Genomic DNA, 19847 nt, shown 5'->3' on the forward strand with positions numbered 1-19847 from the left:
TTGTAAAAAAAATTATTTTATTTGTTAAAAAAATAATAGTGGCACCTCCATCCTAGGGTTACGGTGAGGACTGTGGAGCTGGTAAAGTAAGGTGCATGTGACAGCGCCTGGACCCTGGGGCCAGACAGATGTCGGCTGTCACACGGTTGTGCCGTGAGGATTATTACCCACACGGCCCCCCGCCCCCACACGCCAGTCAATCTCGGATCTCCTCCGTGAGACCCGATTTCAACAATACAGCCTGGGTCTAAAGGCTTCTGGATGTCAGAAGTGTTTGCAATTGCCGTGACACATCTAGAAATAAATCATTTACAGAAGGAATCTTTTTTATTGCCTTTCATTCTTCCAGATATTGCACAGGCCACTTGAGAAGGAAAAGCAGCCGGCGGGTGTCAGCAAATAATTCCAGGAGTTATAAATAGTCTGGATGCCTGAGCAGGAAGGGCTGGGTGAGAAGTGTATCCCAGCCCTGCGTCCCACAGGGGACGCCCTGGGCCGAGAGCTGAGGGCCAGGGTCACCTACCACCAGCGGGCTGAGCCCGAATGCAACACTTTTCCCAGACCCCCGCTCATGGCTCCCGTCGCTGCAGCCCCCAGCTAGGAGCAGAGGCGGGAGCAGCACTCATAGAAGAAAAACGGTAAATAAGTGGGGTTTTCTGAAGCGCAGGAGTAGGAAGGGCACAGGGAAGTCACTGCGGGACTCATCCCTCGGGAATTCGGGTGTGCGGTGAGTGTGACGGGAGTGGAGACAACATTCTCCGAAGTTCTGGGCTTGTGAGAGGAGCCGTCACAGGGTGCTTCTCTCCTCTTTTTCGTGGAAGGATAAAGCGTTTTTCTTTACAGGCAAACTTTCTTTCCCCGCCCATAATTGGTTTGTCTTCGTGGAGAAATGGGTCCCCCCATCAATAAACAGATAAGCTTGGGAGCTCCTGAGACCCCTAGATCCTGTGTCACACGGCAAGGAGGGGCCAGTCTTAATTAAGCAAATAACTGCAGAGCGTACAACGTCAAGGGCGTGAAGGTGGGTGCAAAGCCCTGCCTTTCAGGGGCCAGCTCCCGGCTGGGAAACGTTTCCCTGTCCCATTACACTCAGTTCATTTGGAACCACTCAGGGTCAACCCCGTCCTGCCCACATCTCCTGGTGTCTGCGCCTCGTGGGGGGCTGGGTCTTGGCCCCCCGCTGGTCAGGCTGGAGGAGCTAGTGTGGAAGTCTCCATTAGGCAGAGACACAGAGAGGTCTCGGTCAGAGCAGTCTTCACGTGGAGCCCAGGTGGGTCTGCACAGGATGGCTTCACCCCATGCGACAGTCGTTTCTCAGAGACGTGGACAGAATAGGGAGGGCAATGTGGAGGGGGCATTTGGGGCAGGGCAGGAGTGTGGGTGAGTATGTGGGCTGTTCAGAGCCCGGACCCTGGATATTGGTTCAAATCTATGCTCCCCTACTTGTAGCTGTGTGGCCTTTGGGCAAGTGACTTCACCCCTCTTTGGTTTGATTTCTTCTCTGAAAATGGAGTTGACAGTGGCACGCAGCTGCTAAGGTGGTTGTGGGTGTCACCCACACGGTTCACATAGCAAGTGCTTGATAAAGGTAGCAGCCACCACTATGGAGGCCCGCCCTGGCCTCTTAGCAAGATGTCCCAACATCTAAACGGGGTTTTAGACAGCCCATTAGAGGGCTCATTGTGACTGCAGTTGGGGAAGGCAGACAGAAGGTGGTGGGAGTCTGTGGCAGGCACCTGGCATCTGCACAGAGGCCCGTGTCCTAGCCATGGCCCGGCAGTCTGGGGAAACAATCAGGGAGAGCCAGGGCTCCAAGAGAACCATGGAGTTAGGGTGGGATTTATAGCATCCCTGAGTATCAGGGGTCCCCAGGACCCAAGGTGGGGGGATCAGTCAGAGGCACTGGAACGATCGCCCTATTGAGGGGGGACCTGGGCCCTCCCAGAACTGCCAATGCTGGAGCCGACAGCAAAGGCTTCCGGAACGGAGAGGTGCCACCCCCATCCCCAAACCAGGGCTGGTTCGCAGATCCACCCCCACCCTCTACCCCAAAACAGCCCTCCTCCGTGGCCGTGGTGGCTTCTGACAGTGCACAGCCCAGCTTTTTGTTTCAAGACGTCCAGAAACAGCCCCTGGCTGCCCGCAGGGTGCAGAGAACTCTGGTTATTTGGATGTAAGTGGATCTGGGACACACAGAGTTCAGAGCCTTGAAGACAGTCTCTGTTTAGGGCAGAGCAGGCCCTGCAGAAGAAGTCTCAAGCGGCATGTCCCACGGGACTTCTGAAGCTCAGGGGGCACACACCGCACCCTCGCTCAGATGGGTCTTCTCATTGCCACATACATAGAGACATGCACATGCAAGCAGGCAGGCGATGCACAAGCAAGTGTGCACACACAGGGGAATCTACACAGAGACCCAGGCGCACACAGGCTTACAGCCACACACCCAGCCCAGACTCCCAGAACAGACCCTGGGAAGCATCTGGGTGAGGTTGTTTGGCCCTGAACCAGCAAAATGAATTCTCACCTGCCCCTCTTTGAAAATGCCAGAGCTCGCAGTGTGTGTGAGGGCACATGCCTTCCTTGATTAGAGGAGAAAATGTTGGGCTTCCTTGGAAGAGCCAGAGCCAGGTCTGAACATCTTCCCAAATCAGAGCTTGGTGCAGGAAGTTTCACTCATCTATCCAACCATCCAAAATCTACCACCTTCCCATCCGTCCATCCATCCACACACCCACACACTCATCCATCCACACACCCATCCATCCACTCATCCATCCATCGGTTCACCCATCCATTCATCCGTCTATTCATCCATCCACCCCGCCATCCACCCATCCGTCCATCCACCCACCCATCCACCCATCCATCCATTCATTCATCCATCTACCCACTCACCTACCCACCCATCCATCCACCCAGTTCAACAATCTAATTTGTTGCAATGGGGAAGACAATCAACTCAACAAATATTTCAGTGACCCCTCACTCTGGGGTGGGCCCTGGAACTGAAGTCATTAACGAGACCAAGATCCCTTACCCAAGCCCTCAGACGTCACCCAGCCTCTTTGTTTCCCCTTCACTTAAATATTCCGGAGCCTGGAGAAGGACAGGCTGCAGTTTCATTAGGTCTGCTGATTTCGGCATCTGCGAAATTCAACAAGAGTCGATAAAGAAATGGGATTCCTTTCACATAAATATGATTTACACGTCTCAGGGACCCCATCTGTGCTGCAAAACTCCTTCTTCACCCAGGTTGTAGGATGGGGCGCACGTGCAGCCCCTATTCCCAGAGGAGAAACATTTTTATAACTTCCGGAAATGAGACGGAGCTGTCAAAAGCTCATGAACTCAGCTAGTAAATTGTGAAACATAAGTCTCAGTTCTGTTCGGTGCCACAGAAAACATGACAGCTGTTATCAATTAGGGTGGTTTCTGCCTCAAGTCACGGCTGACTCCAATTCAGACGGGTTTCCTGCCGGTTAGCCAGGAGCAGGGAGGGCTGTGGGGGGCAACGTGAGTGCCTTGGGAGCTGGGGTCCTGGAAGACCCTCACTCTCCTGCCCTCAGAGCTGGTGGCAAGATGGCAGCAGCCATTCTGGTTCACACTCAGGCCCAACAATGCCCAAGGAAGAAGAGGAAGCATCTCTTCTTAGGGTACTGTGGGAGGTGGGGGTGGGGGGTGGGAATTTCCCAGAGGCCCCCAGCAGAACTGGGTCACGTGACTGTCCAGAACCAATCACATACTGGTAGGATGTTGGGATTGGGATGACTCGCTTCATGGAGGGAAGAATGAGTTTAGGGTCACCATTACAGATAGTTCGGAGAAATCTATTGCTACCCCATCCCAATGATCTGTGTGCTACACTCCACATTTTAATTGCCCCATGTGGTTTTCATTTTGTCCAGCACCCCTCCCCATCTTTCAATAACAAAGCCCTTTCTTTTCTTATAGGAGAAGCATTCAATGTGCCTTGAGGGGGCTGATCCCTGGCAGCCACAGAACAATGTCCACGACCCAGGCCCAGCCTTTCAAACTTCCTGGAAATTTTCTATATGGACCCTTGGGAGGTGTCTCCTCTTTAGCTGTGATCATAAACTGTAACAAAAACACAGCTTTCAGGCCTTCTTGTCTCCTCTGTGCAGAAAGCCAAGACAGAGGCAAGCAAGGGGATGGAAAAAGGGAGAAACTGAGGCCCAGTGACACAGGTTGAGCTCCTGGATTCAGCTGTTCCTGAAGCCAGAGCTGCACATGGGCTTCCCAGTTTTGGAAGCCATTCTTTGTTTAAACTAGTCTGAGTTGTTTACAATAGTCTGTCTGATACACTGTGGCTATGCTTACCCAGTCAATAAACATTTGTTGAGTGCCTGTTGTATGCCAAGGTCCATGCTAGGCACTGAAACAGAGAAATGAGTGAGACCCACTTTGCCCCGTGCAAACAATTACATCCGTTTCCTCTCTCAAGTGGGGAAGCTAATAGCTCTGGCATCTGCTCTGTGCCAACAATTATTCTGACACTTTTCATACATTTTTCTCAGTTATTTCTTACAGTGCCGCTGCTGGACAGCCCCAGCCCCTTGGAGCCTGCGGTCCAGCGGGCTGGAACGGCAGACGTGTAGACCAGCAGCGGGAAAGCCTCACCATTGTAAGCAGCAATCACACCATCTCTGCAGGGTGGCCAGTGGGAAGGTCTCAGATGAGAGACCAGTGTTGACGGACGGCCAGGAGGTGCCCACGCTGTCAGAGAAGTGAGCATCTAAAGAAGGCAAAGAAAAAGCGGAACCGAACGTGGAAATTAGTGTCAAAGGAAGAATTAAGCTGCATAAAACCCACGATCAATATACAAAATTACAAAAGCGGCTGGTCTCCTCTACACACATCGATGCCTGCGTGTGAAGCTCGCACTGTTGTTAGTGTCGTCCAGCCGATTCCCACTCCTGGCGAGCAGAGCCCTGCCCAGTCTTTTTGTGCCATCCAGCACTGTATCAGACAATGCTCCACTGCCATTCATAGCGTTTTCATGGCCAGTTTTTTCGAAAGTGGGTGGCCAGGTCCTTCTTCCTAGCCTGTCTTGACCTGAAAGCACCACTGACCCGCCCACCACGGGGGACCCTGCTGGCACCTGAAATCCTGGTGGCGTAACTTTCAGCATCACAGCCACATGCAGCCACCACAGAATGACAACCAACAGACGGGTGGGGTGGTCCCCTGAGCGGGAGATGAACCCCGGCCGCGGTGGTGAGAGCACTGAGCCTTAGCCACTACACCACCATGGCTGCCGAGGCGCACCCGTACAGAGAATAAAGATCGAAAGGAGGCACGCTAAAGCATCAACTGCGCTTCTCTCCGGTGGCTGGAACGGCAGACCATCCTTATGTCTTTTTTTATACTGTTTGTATGTCCCAAATTTTCAATGGTAGAACGAGTTATTTTTAAAAATAAATAAACAAAGCAGCACAGGGCCCATCTTGGGCAACTCCTGAGACCCTCTCGGGTCACTTCTTGTTCTGGCCACAGCTGTGGTCATGAGCCCCCAGGCCTCAGCTCTCCTGCATTGGGGCCACCTGAAGGTGCCTTACCTCGGGAGCCCCCCAGCCTCTCTTCCTGCCCGCCCCGCCCCCCCCCGGCCTTCCTCCCGGGAAACCCACTTGGCATCATGTGTGTCAACCCAGAGTGCTAGGCAGTTCGCACCCTGTGGGTGACCTCTGACCCCTGCAGCACTTGCTCCCCCTTCCTTGGAGACACATGATCCTAAGACCTCGCCACAGCTTCCCAGAGGACTCCATGGGCCTGAGCAGCTGGCACCTGCAGGCAGTGTCCCCACCTCCCGTTTCACCCCCAACCCCACTCACAGCCCTGGGCCACTTCCCAAAGGAATCCGTGACCCCAAGCTCTGTCTCAGCCTCGGCCTTGGGGGCTCTGCCCAGGCACGGACCCCACAACCTGGTCCTATGCGGTGTCACCAAAGCTTCTCTGCCAGGCTTGCCCCACCCATCCCTGGCCCCTGGAAGGAGCCCTGAGCATTTCTCCCCTTCAGCTGCAGGCATTCATTCAGCAGAGAAGGGGCGTCCCCACCCTCCTGGCAAGTCGTCTTGCGTCTGCAGTTGGCTGTTCTGCCCCAACCTACGCCAAGCTGGGGGGGACAGGTGAACGAGGCCCCTGGATGAACCGGCCAACTCCACCCAAAGGGAAGGGTCAGTTGATCCATCAAAGAGGGTGGGAACATCCAGAGCACAGGCCTGGGGGCGGAGGGCTGCGCCGGGCCTGCCTCGGCCCATTGGCGCCATTCTGGGACCGCTGGCCTGGGGCCTTCAGGTGAGGGAAGGTGAAGGGGGAGACGAGGTGACAGCCCTCAGACCTGGGCCAGGGCAGGGGCTGCAGCATCCTGAGGAAGAGCTAGGGCGTTTTCTTACAGGTAGCAGGAGCTCCAGACAGGCCTGGAGGAGCTGGAGGCAGGAGGCAGGGGTGCCGGTGGAGTTGGAAGAATCCAGAGGATTCTCCAGATGGGGGCCAGGTGCTGGGCTCAGTGCTGTGGCAGCTTTAGGTCACGGGGATCTGCGTTTTCCAAGAACGCCGATGCCATAAACACTCTCACTGCTAAAACTGTTGTCCACGCGTCGTCGAATGGTCCCCTGCGACGCCAAAGGCCCGGGGGGCTCACGTGGGGCCTCGGGGCCACAATGAAAACCACAGTCCCCTCCAGCGAGCTGCCCGGGACACACGCGTGCTGACGGGCTTCGTCGGGTGTGCCGGTTGCTTAGGCTCAGATGAATGCTCACGGCTCAGAGGGGGCGCACACAGGGTAGGGATGCAGCGGAGCTGCCCGGGGTGTGGTTGCAGCCTTGCCAGGTGCGGCAGGGGGCAAGCCAGGCCACTGCTGAGTCAGCGCTGGGCTGGGGCTCCTGTGCCTTCCCGCCCCTGTGGATGTGCAACCTGGGGTCACCCCACCCACCCCAGGCTTAGCTGCCTCTACTGTAAAAGGGGGACAACGATCCCAATAAAAGTCTCTGTGCTTAGAGATGGGGACACAAAGGGACATAGCTCTCGTTAAAAACAGCCGGGTGGATATCTTCTTCCAGCTATGGTCAGCAGGGTCGTCTACAGGACGTGACTGAGGGTCCCTGGGGCAACTTAGCTGCTGCCTCCACCACAGCCCTCAGCCAAAATCCCTTGCCAGCACTAATACAGAATAGTTGACTGGGCGTTTGTCTTTTTTCTTTTTCTTTTCTTTCTTCTTTCCTTCCTTCTCTCCCTCCCTCTCCCATTCCCTCCCTCCTTTCCTTCCTTTCTTCCTTCTCTTTCTCTCTCCTTCCTTCTCTCCCTCTCTCTTCCTCTCTCTTTCTTTTGTTACTCTTTCAACGTCAGTTGCAGAAGGTTGACTTCATCCACCGCCCCCGTTCACGGTGCGTGGTCGTTGCTGGTCTGTGCGCAGCCCTCGGCTTGTTGTTTGAGGGGCTCTCCTGTCCGCCCCACCCAGAGGCCCGCTGGCCCTGCATCCACAGAGCACCATTTTGACTGCCTGTGCTCAGACACACTGGTCTGCACGTTCCGTCTGCATGCCGTCTCAATTTACATAAACAGCGCTGTGTGGTAGCTCACATCCTTTCTCTTACTTTTTCTGTTCGGGTCAGTGTTTCTAAGATCCATCTGTGTTGCTGTGTCCATTTGGTTCTAGCTGCTGCTCAGTTTCCATGGGGCATGTCTTACCCCCCCTACCCTGCCCCTACCAACCCCTCTGAGATGGACATCCTGGTCTATGCCCCTGGCGGGGTGGCTCAGAACCCCACTGGGGTATGTCCAGAAGTGGAATGCTGCACACAGGGCGGGCACATGGATCATTTGCCCGTCGTCTCTACGGAATGGCCACACCAGTCTGCATGCCCACGAGGAGGCTGGCGCAGTCCTGTATCTCCCATCCCCACCAATGCAGGCCTCCCTTTTGCAAATGTGACGTGTGCAATTATGACTAAAGGCATGCTCATACCAGCTCACATTTACTGAGAGCTTACTGTGTGCCAGACATGGCATCATCTCATTTAATTGCACAACACCCCTAGGAGGCAGGCACTTTCATATCCTCATTTTAGAGTCGAGGAAATTAAGGTTGGAAAGGTTAAGGGCTTATCTAGAGCTTCCAACCCATCTCTCCCCATACTCCCAGGTTCCCAAGCCAGAGAAAATGAGGGCCTGGGAGGAGAAATGAGTTGCCCAAGGCCATTGGGTGAGCCGATCCCACAGCTGGGCTGCCTGCTTGCTGCCCCGGGCCATTTCCCTGTCTCTCCGAGAACATCTGGGAAGGGGGGAGGGCAGATTGCAAAGCCAAGAGGGGGGCAGTGCTTGACCCAGAGCAGTGGGGCACTGAAGCGGGGCTGCAGGCACTGTGGCAGGCTCCTAGCTGCCCCCAGTGACCCCCCCAAAAGCAGTCACCAGCACCCCACACCCTCTTCCAGCTCCAAGGTAAAGAGAAGTCACCCACTCCCCGAGCAAACCACTTTATTCATGCAAATAACTATATCCTTCCTCCTCTTTCAAGGGAGAAGATTCTAGCAGCTCTGGGAATTACCTTGTGTGTGTGGGAATTAGCCTGATACTTTTCATGCGTTTTCTCAGCAGCACGGGCATTATTAGCCCCAGTTTACAGATGAGGCTGCAGAGACTCAAAGTGTGTGTGTGTTGGGGCGGGGAGGGGTTGTTGCCCAAGGTCACACAGGATGGGGACCAAGAACCTGGGAGGGTGGAGGGTGGGTCCCCGGAGCCCCTGGAAGCAAGTCAGCTCACCTTCTCTTGAGGACCAAACAGTGGCTAGAGGACACATCACAGCCTGGAGAGAAAGCACTTTGCACCTGAGACCATCTGGCTGTTGGGGGTCAGGTGGGAGGCAGTGACTGCTCCAAGGAAGGAGGTCAGCCCCCCGGTCAGCTCCATCAAGGGGCTACATCAGGAGACAGAGGCCAGACCCCCACATAGGCTGCCAGGCCTCCTTCAAATCCTCCACCCCTCAGAAAACCCAGTACACCAATATCCCAATATAATATGGATGCCAGTATTCCAGCATCCAGACAGTAGCCCCAGCTGCCTTCCCCGAGAGAGGACCAAACAGTTCCATGGGTAGCTTTTCCCCATCTGGGACTCGAAGGACAAAACCAGTTTGGGCTGGGGGGTCTGTGAAAGAGAGCCTGAAGCCAAGGCTCTCAGTTCATCCCTGGGATGGACCCCTGGGCACGGGGATGCGAAGAGAGGCCCCCGGCACCTGCGCAGGCTGTGCAGGGTGCTATGCAATGTGGCCTCACCACAGGCACTGGGAGGTCAGGGTCTCAGTTTCCCCACGTGTAAAGTGGGGTCCCCTTACCCTCTCCAGGGTGGTGATCAGGGTGAGGTAAAATCACGCGCATTGATGCAGCCGGCCCAGAGGGGTTCGGTGCTGGCGTCAGCAACATGGGCTGAGCACCTCCCGGGCCAGGCCCTGTGCTCCCTGCTGGGGATACAGGGGTGACAAGGCCGCCACAACGCCCGCCCTCACCGAGCTCAGGCCCACGGAGAAGACAGACGGAATCGGAGCACCTGTGGCTCCGTGCAGCAGGCGCTGCAACAGGGAAGACCCGCCACACAGGGTCGGGAGAGCGCCCCCCAGTGCAAGCCAACAGGGACGACGGGAAAGTGTTGGCCAGCTGCCTTGGTGCGGAGCACTGTGCAGAGGGAAGAGGGTGTGCAAAGGCAGGGCAGGAGAGAGGACACTGTCTGAGGAACGGAAACATGTCCGCAGCCGAGAGGTCACGGGAAAGGTGGAGGTGGGACTCCGTGCAATGCGCTGGGGCTCCATGCAGGCATGCGACACGCTGTCCCCAGGCCCGTTCCAGGAGGGACTTCCCACCCTCCCACAGGTGAGGTGGTCAGCAGGGGCCTCCAGCCACCACCGCTCCTCTGCCCACCCACCCAGGCCACATGGCCCGGGAAGCCCGCACCCAGGGCCGGCGCGAGGACGTAGGAGAGCCTCTGTCTGCTTGGCTCCTGCCTCTGTCAAAACCCACTTCTTCCCCCTCCTTTTCACAGGTGTCGACCCTGATGACCACCTTGCCCCCCAAATCCGTCTCAGCACCTACCTCCAGACAAGCCAACCCGAGACATTTGGCATGGGGCATGACCCAAGAAGGCAGGGAGGTAGGTTATTCGGCACTGGGCCCCACGGCCGGCACTGAGGCCCCCCAGAGGGTAGCAGGAGCACAGTGGTACAGGTGTGACAGCCATCACTAGGAAGAGCCCAGGGGGTGGGGGGGAGGGAAGCTCCGACAGGTGTCACCAAGCACGCGGTGGAGACACGTGGAGGACACAGGAGACATGAGGGTATCGGGAATGGTGGCTGTTGCTAAGCACCGCGGTGCTCTCCGGAAAGGTGACAACAGCTGCTGGTGAGTAACAGCGATGGAACGCCCGTGTGAAACCCAGAAGGCCTCCCTGAGGCTCTCACCTCCCACAAGCAGGACAGAGAAGGCCGCAGACCCGGCCCAGGACCCAGTAGACTGAGCGGCCAAAGTTCATGGAAGAGTAAACGCCCGACTGAGGGGGGCCGTTCTCCCAAAGCTAGGACAACAGGGACCCTGAAGGCTCTCCCTCCCCAGTGACTCTGAACCCCCCCCGAGCCTGTGGAGATAGACCCCCCCCTTCCAACAAGAGCTTACAGCTGTGACACTGCAAAGGGAAACAACGCAGAGGGCTGCCCCGCTCAGGGCAACTCATGCCCCCTTGGGATCTGCCCACCCTCCCCGCTGGCCGGTAGGCTTCTGGCTAGGATTCAGGACACGTTGGACCAGATAAGGGACCACAAAGCCACGGGGTCCTCAGACCCACCCAGAATTGATTTCTTTGTTCCCAAATGGATAGTTGGAATTGGTATACTTAGCAACTGGTGCACACCCCACACTGGGGCCTTGGTGCATAGGGTAAGAGCTATGGGAGTGGGGAAGGCCGATCAAAGCCTTTGAAACTAACCCCTCCTTGGCCAACATAATAAATCAGAAACAATATCCCTTCCCAGGAGAGGGGATGACAGAGATTAGTGCCACCTTTAAGGAGATGGAGGATGCAGGTGTTGGTCCGCATCAAGTCTCTGGTTAATTCTTCAACTGGCCTGTGCAGAAACCTAAAGGATCCTGGGGAAGACAGAAACGACCACATGCCCGGATGGCATGGCTGTGCCAGGGGTGGTGTCTTTGCTAGAGCAGATTAACATGGCCTCAGGTACGTGGTATGCAGCCACTGACTTGACACATGTGTTCTTTTCTATCCCAGGCAAAAAGGGGAGTCGGAAATAGTGTCCATTCGTGCGGAATGAACAACACACGCCTAGTTCCCCCGGGGCCGTGCTAACTCGCCTGCCCTGACATTATACAGACCCAAGAGTCTGGACTACCTTGTCCCAGAAAATCATAGTGATCAATTTCATCAATGGCACCATGTTGATTGAGCCAGATAAGTGAAAGGGAATCGGACCACTACAGGCCTCGGGAAGATCCGGCTGCTCCAGAGGGGGGAGGTAAATCCCGTGACATCTCAGGGCCTGCCGTAGCCTTAGCCTTTTTAGGATGCAGCGGTCAGGGGCATGCAGGGCCATCCGCCCAAGGTAAAAGACAAGTTGTTGCCCCTCGCCCCTCATCCGTGGAGAAGGTAGCACAGTGTCTGATGGTTCTGGTTCTAGAGGCACAGACTCCACCCTGAGCGGGGACAGCCCACATCCTGGACTCAGCAAAAGGCTGCCAGCTGTGAGCAGGGGCCAGACCAGGAACAGGCTGTGCTGTACCTCCCAGCCGGGCAGCCTCCTGGCCCATAGGATCCAGCAGCCTCACCGGGGTGGAGGTATCGGTGGCAGGAAAAGATGTCATTGGAGTTTGCCGCTTGCTGAGCTGGACATTCACAACACAGGGCCCTGGACTTCTAGAGCAAGGCCATGCCACCTGCAACAGAGAATCACACTTTTTGAAAAACAACTCCTGGAATGCCCTTTGGTCCTACTAGAGACAGGACGCCTGACCATGTTATACCGAGTGGCCGTTACACCATGTCACACCACGCACCATCAGCCCCTTATCCTGAGTTCTATCAGACCCAACAAGTCCAGATTTAATGGGCCAAGTGGCAATTCAGCGTCATATGGAAATGGTGTATCCAGGATCAGACACCGAGGAACAGAGGGCGCGAACTGTAGGAGCGGGTTCCCACCTCCCCATGGCACCCAGCAGTGTCGTCTCAGCACCCCTCCCTCTGCCCAGGCCCATGCCCACGTGGAGAAGGAAATGCCTGAATGGAGTTTACGAATGGGTCAGCTCAACATGTGAATGCAAGCCAGAAATAGATGACAGCTGCACCACCCCCTCGCGCCAGGCGGCCTCGCAATCAGCAGAGCTACAGGCGGTCACCTACTTTGCGTGGGAAGAGAAGCAGCCAGAGGTTGGAACACAGATGGACTCAGGAGTGGTGATGAGCGGCCTGGACAGTTGGTTAGGATCCTGAAGGAAAAAAAATTGGTAAATGAGGGGCAAGGAATTCTGAGGCAGAGACATCATGTACATGTGGGAGCAGGAACAAAGGATGACGCCAGCAAACAGCCACCCTAAGAGAGGCCCTAAATCACCAACGAGACCCATACCACTAGAAGCTGCTGGCCCGACAGTGTTGGAACTGTCTGCTAAGGGCGCCTCTGTAGCTCCAGCTCGGGGCCAGGCCTCTGGAAGGATGGGGACGTCCTGCAGGATGCAGCATATACACGGTATCCGCCTTTATGTGCCTCTGTGTCTCCAGCAGGTAAACAAATGCAGGGGTCCAGGAGCCAAGGGACAGAAGCAGGGGACCCCCAGCGATCCACCAGGACTTTGCACTTCCCGTTCCCCCACCGTGGGGCTCCACGCGGCTAGAGACCCTCACTCCCCAAAGGGACACCCTTTCACCAGGGGACACACAAAGGGTCCCAATGAGTTATATTGCTGCCCCCTGGGCAGTTGGGCATCTCAGGTTTATGAGCCTCCAGGTAAGAAGAATGACCTGTGAGGCAGGAGCGACCCACTGATCACAGGAAGAAGTAGGCCCCCGGGTCACAATGGGGGTAGGAAAGAACACGTGTGTGACCAGGTGCCGCTTGGTGCCTCCTTGGCCAATTGTGACATAGAGGAATAAGTATAACAATGCTGGCCTGCGAAAGGCTTGTTGACGGGGGCTCAGGCCCCCGGGAAGGAGGGTCTGAGTCTCGCCTCCAGGGGCGCCGCTGAAGCAGCAGAGTTGACAGCGGAGGGTGAGGGGAATAGAGAATGCATAACCCAAGAGGGACAGGACGAGTGGCAGTCATGGCCCTGAGACCAACTGTGGTATCCAGGAGCTTCCTCCTCAGAGCTCCCCTTAGGAAGAGAGAGCCAGAATTCTGCAGGAGCTGCTCCCCAAGTGCATATGGAGGAGTGGGTCTGAGTGGCAGACCCCAGCAGGCCTGGAGATGTGTCGCCCAGTGTCCCTTCCAGGAAGGCCTGGCCACCCAGGTGCAGAAGGGTGGCCGTCAGATGGTCCCCCATGGGCAGCCCCCAGTGGCCCCACCTCAGCTTCTGCGAGCACTCTGCCGCAGTCAGCCCTTCCAGGGTGGTGAACCAGAGCGGGGCGCGTTTTCAGGGCCCAGACATGTGGCCCAGTAAGGGGCACTCTAATGGGCTCTGTCCCACCTGTGTCACAGCTCGGCCTCTCCCTCTGCTCAGTCCTGTTCCCGCCCTCTGCCTTTCTCAGCTGTCCATCCCCCATAAACACTTCACACCCCAAGTTCTGTTTCAGTGTCAGCTTCCAGACAACCCAGCCCACAAGGCCTCAAATTCGGGCTCTACCTAATGATTTTAAGCAAGGGGAGGGGGGTGGCATGATGGGGTCTGTGGTTTAGAAAACTCACTCTGGCCCCAGTGAGAAGATGAGCAAGAGGCAGCCGGAGGAGACTCACAGGAGGGGTGGTCGCCTGGCCAGGTGGGAGGATGGAGAGCAGACACACATGAGGTAGAGCGGGGATCGAATCAGGGGCCAAGGTGACAGACAGGACGTGGAAGGAGAGGGAGCAGGTCAGTCGGGTTTGTAAGCCAGCGTGTGCGGGAGAGAGGGCCCTTGACTGAGGTGGGAACACAGAGGGCTGGGCAGGCGGGGCAGGAGACGAGCCCAGTGGGGGAGGAACAAGGTTTGAAGTTTTGTGGGTCATCCAGGCGGAGACGGCCCTGGGCAGCTGCCCCTGCGAGCCCCGAGCTCAGCGCTCTGGCTGGTCAGCGAGGTCAGAATGACGGAGGGAGGGATGTGAGAGCCGTGATGCGGCCAGGCTCTCCCTGCCAGGGTCTCCCTCCCCAGGACATGTGTGGAGGGAGAAGGGAAGGAGGCACAAGACAGCCCTGAGGGACTCCACCGTCGCAGCCCGAATCAGGGAAGAATGCCGTTTCCTGCCAGGCCCCAAGAGGTGGGCATAAACTGCAGGCCACACCCAGACTGGCTTAACCCTCCACCACTTGTTTACAGAGCACCCGCTGTGCCCCAGCACCCCAGCCACGGTCATGGAGAAGGCCTCTGAAGAGCCACAACTGGCCGCATCGTGGCTCACATCTTTGCACGGTGGGGCCCTCAAAGGTCTCCGAGAGGAAGCAGCTCACGTCCTATTTCTGGGGGCATGCCTGCTGTGTTGGGATCCAAGAACAAAACGCGGGGGAGCCAAGGAGGGAAGAAGCTGAAGAGGGGGCTCAGAGCCGGCTCTCTGACCCCCCGCCATGGCCCCCCAACCCCAAGATGCCTCTCCAGCGAGGACGTTCTCGCTTACTTCCTGCTCCCAGAAGCCTGCCTGGCCTCCCCCTGGGGGCCTGGCTCTCCCACATGGGAACTGAAAGCAGCTGGCACCGGCCCCACCTCCATGGGTTTCAAGTCCGAGGCGAGAGCTGAGGCCCCTGGAGCCGCAGATGCCCGCACGCCCTGAACACAGCCTTTTCTCCTCCATGAAGCCACAGCTGCGGGGTCGTCGGCGCTCGTGGACACTCGAAGAGCTTTCCAAAGCAGAGGAGGAACAGCACCCACCCTGCCCCATGTCCATAAAACAAGACGCCTACAGTAGGGGAAATTCACAAACACCAGGACATCCCAGCCTTTCCAGAAAGTTGGGTTGCCCTCATTCAGGGGTTCCAGAGGCCCAAGGAGTGGGAAATCTCACCCACTAGCTGGTGCCCAGACAGAATCAGAAGCCAAGGGCATCCTGGGGGAGGCTGGGGGAAGACGTTGTCTGGAGGCCTGGCTGGGGGAGCCCATCAGTCAGCACCCTAGTGAGAGGCCAGTCTTGGGTGAGGAGCAGGAAAGGAGAGAGGAATGCTGTTGCTCCTTTCCCACTGCTGTGTGTGCGGCCCCTGCGCGCCCTCCCGGAGCCCACTCTCTGTGGGGCGGAGACAGTCAAGACTCAGCCCCCTGGTCAGGTGCCTTTCTGTGGCAAATCCCTGGTCCCATCTCTAACAGCTGCAGACACCTACAATGGGGCGGCTCTGACTGGGAGTACAGAGCCTGAGTGTGGCTTTACTAAATCCACACTTTCTTCTGCCAACATCAGTGCAGCACGCACCAGCCAGCCTCTTCTGCCCAGGACCTTCCTTTCCTATAATCATCAGAAGAACCCAAGAAGGGGATGAAATTTTCCCCATCGTGCGGATAAGCAGATGAGGCTCACCTAATGTGTTCCCAAAAACTTATGATGTCAGAAATGGCGGAATAAGAATAAATATGTCAATAAAGAAATAAGGGCAGAAAGTCAGCAAGAATATGATTCCTAAAACTAGGCTCCCGTGTTGGCACTGAGCTCCCTAGCAGCCAAAGCAAAAACAGATATGCAGTCTATTTTAAGATTTACAGTCCACGGAATGGAGCCTTGTCAGGGTCTCAGGAGAAGCCAGAGGCTGTAACTTGCCTGTGGTCCCCCAGCCAAGGAATGCAGGGCTGGAATGGAGATCTCCATCGAGGAGCCCCAGGCACGTGTCAGCTGCTTTGTTAAAAGCCTCTACACTGTGTAAGGCTTTGCATCAGCACAAGCAAGTCCCATAAAAACCTCCTACTCCTACACGGCCCCAGGCTACCCTCCCATCACCGGGAGAACAGCATCCCAGCTGTTGGCTGCAGACCACGTGTGTGGACATTTCCAGGTGGGGTCAGAAAAAGGAAAAGGTTGTGCTGGGGATTCCATGCCAAGACTCAGGGTTCCTTGGCAGCCACTTGACTCTGTGGGGCAGCCGGGGGAATGAGGCGGCTTAGCTCAAGCCTATTGCTGTCTACCCTGCTTTGGGGACTTTGCCGCAGGAAATGACCCCCTAAAGTGAGGGGAAAAAAATCACTGGCCACAAAATGAGAGAGCAGTATGGCTCACCTCAGAAGAATCAGAAAATTCTCACAGCCCAGCCCTGCAGGTGCCAAGGAAACCCTGGATTTGCAGCTGGAGCGGGGCTCTCAGATGTGGCTCACACGTGCCATGTGAGGTGGGAGGATGTGTGCTCAAGAAGGTCAAGGGAAAAGAGCAACACAGCAGTGGGGGCACAACGGTACAGCCCCCGAGCCCTGGGAGTAAACTGTCTCCTCCCCAGCTGATCCCAGTCCAAACTGAACTTATCGCCCCACCCTCATGACCCCAATCCGCTCCTCTTCCCACAGAGACTTCCATTCTCATTTCCCCCAGGATAATAGAACCCCTGATTTTTGCTGGGCACATGGCCACTCAGAATAAAAACTACATTTCCCAGTCTTCCTTGCAGCCAAGTGTGGTCATGTGACTAATTCTGGCCAGTGGGATGTGAGCAAAAGTGCACTCCATGTTCCACTTCCAGGTCATGCTCTTAAAGGGGCGGTGTGGGTCTGTCCCTTTCCTGTCCTCTTCCCATCACCCTCAGGAACACAGACATGGTGGGAGCCACCTTGGACCATGCAGGTGAGGGCAAGATGCCAGGGGTGGCGAGGGCCGTGACAGCTTCACAGAGCACAGCTGGCCCCGTAACCTGGACCTCTATGGGAGAGAAATAAATGTCTGCCTTGTTGAAGCTGCTGGTATTTTGAGTTTGTCACAGGCAACCCAACCTATGTCCCAACTCAGACACCATCTCAGCAGATGGCCACTCTGTCCTCTCATCTCCTAGGTCAGAAACCTGGGAGGTCTCAACAGGCAAGCCCCATCCACTAAAAGAACCACAGCTGCCAGTCCCCGGGTGTTTGTCACACACACTGAGCCTCTCCCCTCTATGTTTCCATGGACTTCTTATGACAACCCAAGAAGAAGGCATCAAAACTCCAGATTTACAGTTGAAAAAGGCTGAGACTCAGAGAGGCTGAGCAACTTGCCAAGATCACACAGCTAGTGACCGACACAGCCACCATTCAAAGATCACCAGACTCGAAAATCCATTCTCCTAGTGTCTCCCCTTCCGCATCTCCCTCAAGGCCACATCTTCCTCTCCATTGCCCCAGCCGCTGCCCTGGCCTGGCCACCATCAGCCCTTACCATCCCAGCAAGGCAGCCTCTGCTCCTCAGGCAAAGTGACCTCCCAAAGGCAATCTGAGGCATCACCGTCCTGCTTAAGCCTGCCATGGCTCCCCACTGCCTCAGCATAAAGGCAGCCTCCTCGCCAGGCTATTTAAGGTCCCTGGAGTCAGGCCCAGGCCCGCCCACCCCGCAGCCACCCTGACCCATACGAACTGCCCCACCCCTGCTCTTCCCACTATGGGCCTAGCTCTGTGCTGGGCCTCCAGCTAGACACCAAGAGCCCAGTCAGGGAGGGGCTGTCACACCCATTTCACAGGTGAGGAGCCTGAGGCTCTGGTGGCTGGTGACTCACCCAGGGACCCATAGTCAGGAATCCCTGGAGCTGGGACTCCAGCCCGGTTGTCCATCTTACAAGTCTACTCACTTCCCATGTCATCTAATTTCACTATCAAGAGAGGCCCCGAGCCTACGCAGAACCCCTCCTCAGAGGCTGGGGCCTCACTATGTGGTGGGTGGGGAAGGTGGGAGTAATTTGGTACCATTACACAGGATAGACGGCTCAGAGACATGAGGCGACCTTTCAAGGATGCACAGCTGGGGAGCACCCAAGAGAGTGGAAGTGCAGAGCCCAGACGCCCCTGGCTGGGCCCCCTCTTTCACCTCGCGTTCCTGGAGTCATTTGACGGTGGTCTGACCCCAGCACATTGGAGGTATGCACATGGAAAGTGCCAGGCTGCCCCTTCCTCCTGAGCAAATTTAGGTGACTCCCATGAGCTCTCTGAGGTTCTGTTTCCCCACCTGTCACAGGGACAGTAGCCCTGCACATGACTGCCCTGTGGGTCAGAAGAGATGGAGGGGGCCTGGGCAGGTGCCTAAGGAGGTCCTGCCTGGCGGCTCTCATGCACCCCTGGCCTCCTTCCAGTCAGGGCACCGTGTGTGCAAAGGCCCTGCGGGCACAGCCTGGGAGGGTGGTGCACAGGGAGAGCCAGGCCTGGCAGCCTGCCCACTGGCATTCAGCTCTCCCTATGGGACCCTCTAACCCCAAAAACACCCCACTACTGGGCCGAGGGCTCCTGCTCAAACTTGCAGTCTGCCCCACGGCATCATGTTCAAACAATGGACTTGTGCGCCCTCCACCCCTCCTGGCCTGGCGCTGGGCACCCTCACCCCATGTGAGTGTCCTGGAAGTGAGGGGTGGCAGGAGCGGCAGAGAGGCCCAGAGGCAGGAGAGCCTGGGCTACAGGCCTCTGGGAGCCAGGCCCGGAGCAGACTCTGCGTGGGGAGGGGCTGTCAGAGGAGGGCACAGACCCCACCACCTGCCAGCTGCTCCCCGCAGCTCAGAGGCCTCAGAGGCCCTTGCCCCTCTGGGCCTCAGTTTCCCTAGCTGTGACATGGGAACCATGGGCCCTGCCCTGCCCATGGACGACCGGGGTTTGGGAGTGCCCTGTGGCCTGGGCACCCACCTGCCAAGGTGGCCCCACACCCACTCTGGTCCAGCTCCACCCCCCACCCACCCTAGCTGAGCATCTTAGAGGGAAGGACAGAGAACAGGAAGCAGGAGCAGCAGCAGCCCCCTTGTTCCCAGGCCCTGGGAGACGACAGGGAAGAGGCCACAGTGGGGTACAGGAGCAGCAGTGCAGTTGTTCCAGGAGAGCACAGGAAAGGGCGTCTGGGGGTCCTTGAAAGATGCTTCAGAACTGTGCTGCTTCCCTGAGGGGAGGAAGACAGGGCGTGCTGCTGTCACCACAGTGTGACCCACTGACACCTGCCTGCTGGGAGGCGCCCAGGGTGGCAGCCTGCCTCTGCCACCTATCTGCTGGATGTGCTCTGAGGTGACGCTTCCTCCCCTGCACGCGGGCCATCACTCTAGGGCAGGACACAGTCTGTGCACCCCCGCGAGGGAGGGCAGCACCAGGAGCTCGATCCCAGGCCCAGAGCAGGAGCTGGGGGCCCAGACCCAGGGCCTGGAAGGGAAGGAGGGAAGGAGGCAGGGAGGGAGCAAGCGACTCTTACTACCATTTCACAGATGAGGACAGCGGGGCCCTGAGGGGTAGTGACCAGCAGGGACGCCCCAGGACCAAGTGACCAGGGCTCTTCGAGCACTGTGCACCCACCTGCAGCCTTCTAGCTGAACTGAATTGACAGTGGCCCTGGAAGGGAACAGAGGCCATCTGCGAGTGGCCAGCGCCTCTGAGGCCCCCACACGCAAGGCCCTCCTCTCCTGCTGCCTCTGTCCAGCCTTCGGGCTGACCGCTCCACAGCGCGTCCCGCAGCCCGGTCTGCCGTCTTACATGTGTGGATTGAGCACTGGTGTCTGACCTCATGGCAGGGCCCACTGGGCAGAGAGAACAGG

General features: G+C 57.0%; 2 long non-coding RNA genes across 4 annotated transcripts; one reads left to right on the forward strand and one right to left on the reverse strand.

The window, feature by feature from the left end:
• Positions 1 to 308: 308 nt before the first annotated feature.
• Positions 309 to 13071, reverse strand: LOC103543367 (uncharacterized). 3 transcript variants are annotated; one of them, XR_011532587.1, is made up of 7 exons: positions 12641 to 13071; positions 12415 to 12500; positions 11795 to 11948; positions 11061 to 11147; positions 4642 to 4756; positions 4342 to 4396; positions 309 to 3147 (listed from the first exon to the last, which is right to left on the reverse strand). It is a non-coding gene; the product is annotated as an uncharacterized lncRNA (long non-coding RNA). The 3 variants fall into 3 exon arrangements; XR_542874.2 differs by lacking the exons at positions 309 to 3147; positions 4342 to 4396 and having other exon boundaries at positions 4525 to 4756; XR_011532588.1 differs by lacking the exons at positions 309 to 3147; positions 4342 to 4396; positions 11061 to 11147 and having other exon boundaries at positions 4425 to 4756.
• Positions 13072 to 13166: 95 nt separating this feature from the next.
• On the forward strand, positions 13167 to 16762 carry LOC139079447 (uncharacterized). The gene is made up of 3 exons (XR_011533148.1): positions 13167 to 13279; positions 13924 to 14075; positions 14518 to 16762. It is a non-coding gene; the product is annotated as an uncharacterized lncRNA (long non-coding RNA).
• Positions 16763 to 19847: the final 3085 nt, after the last annotated feature.

Source organism: Equus przewalskii, chromosome 25 (assembly GCF_037783145.1).
Source record: "Equus przewalskii isolate Varuska chromosome 25, EquPr2, whole genome shotgun sequence".
NCBI lineage: Eukaryota > Metazoa > Chordata > Mammalia > Perissodactyla > Equidae > Equus > Equus przewalskii.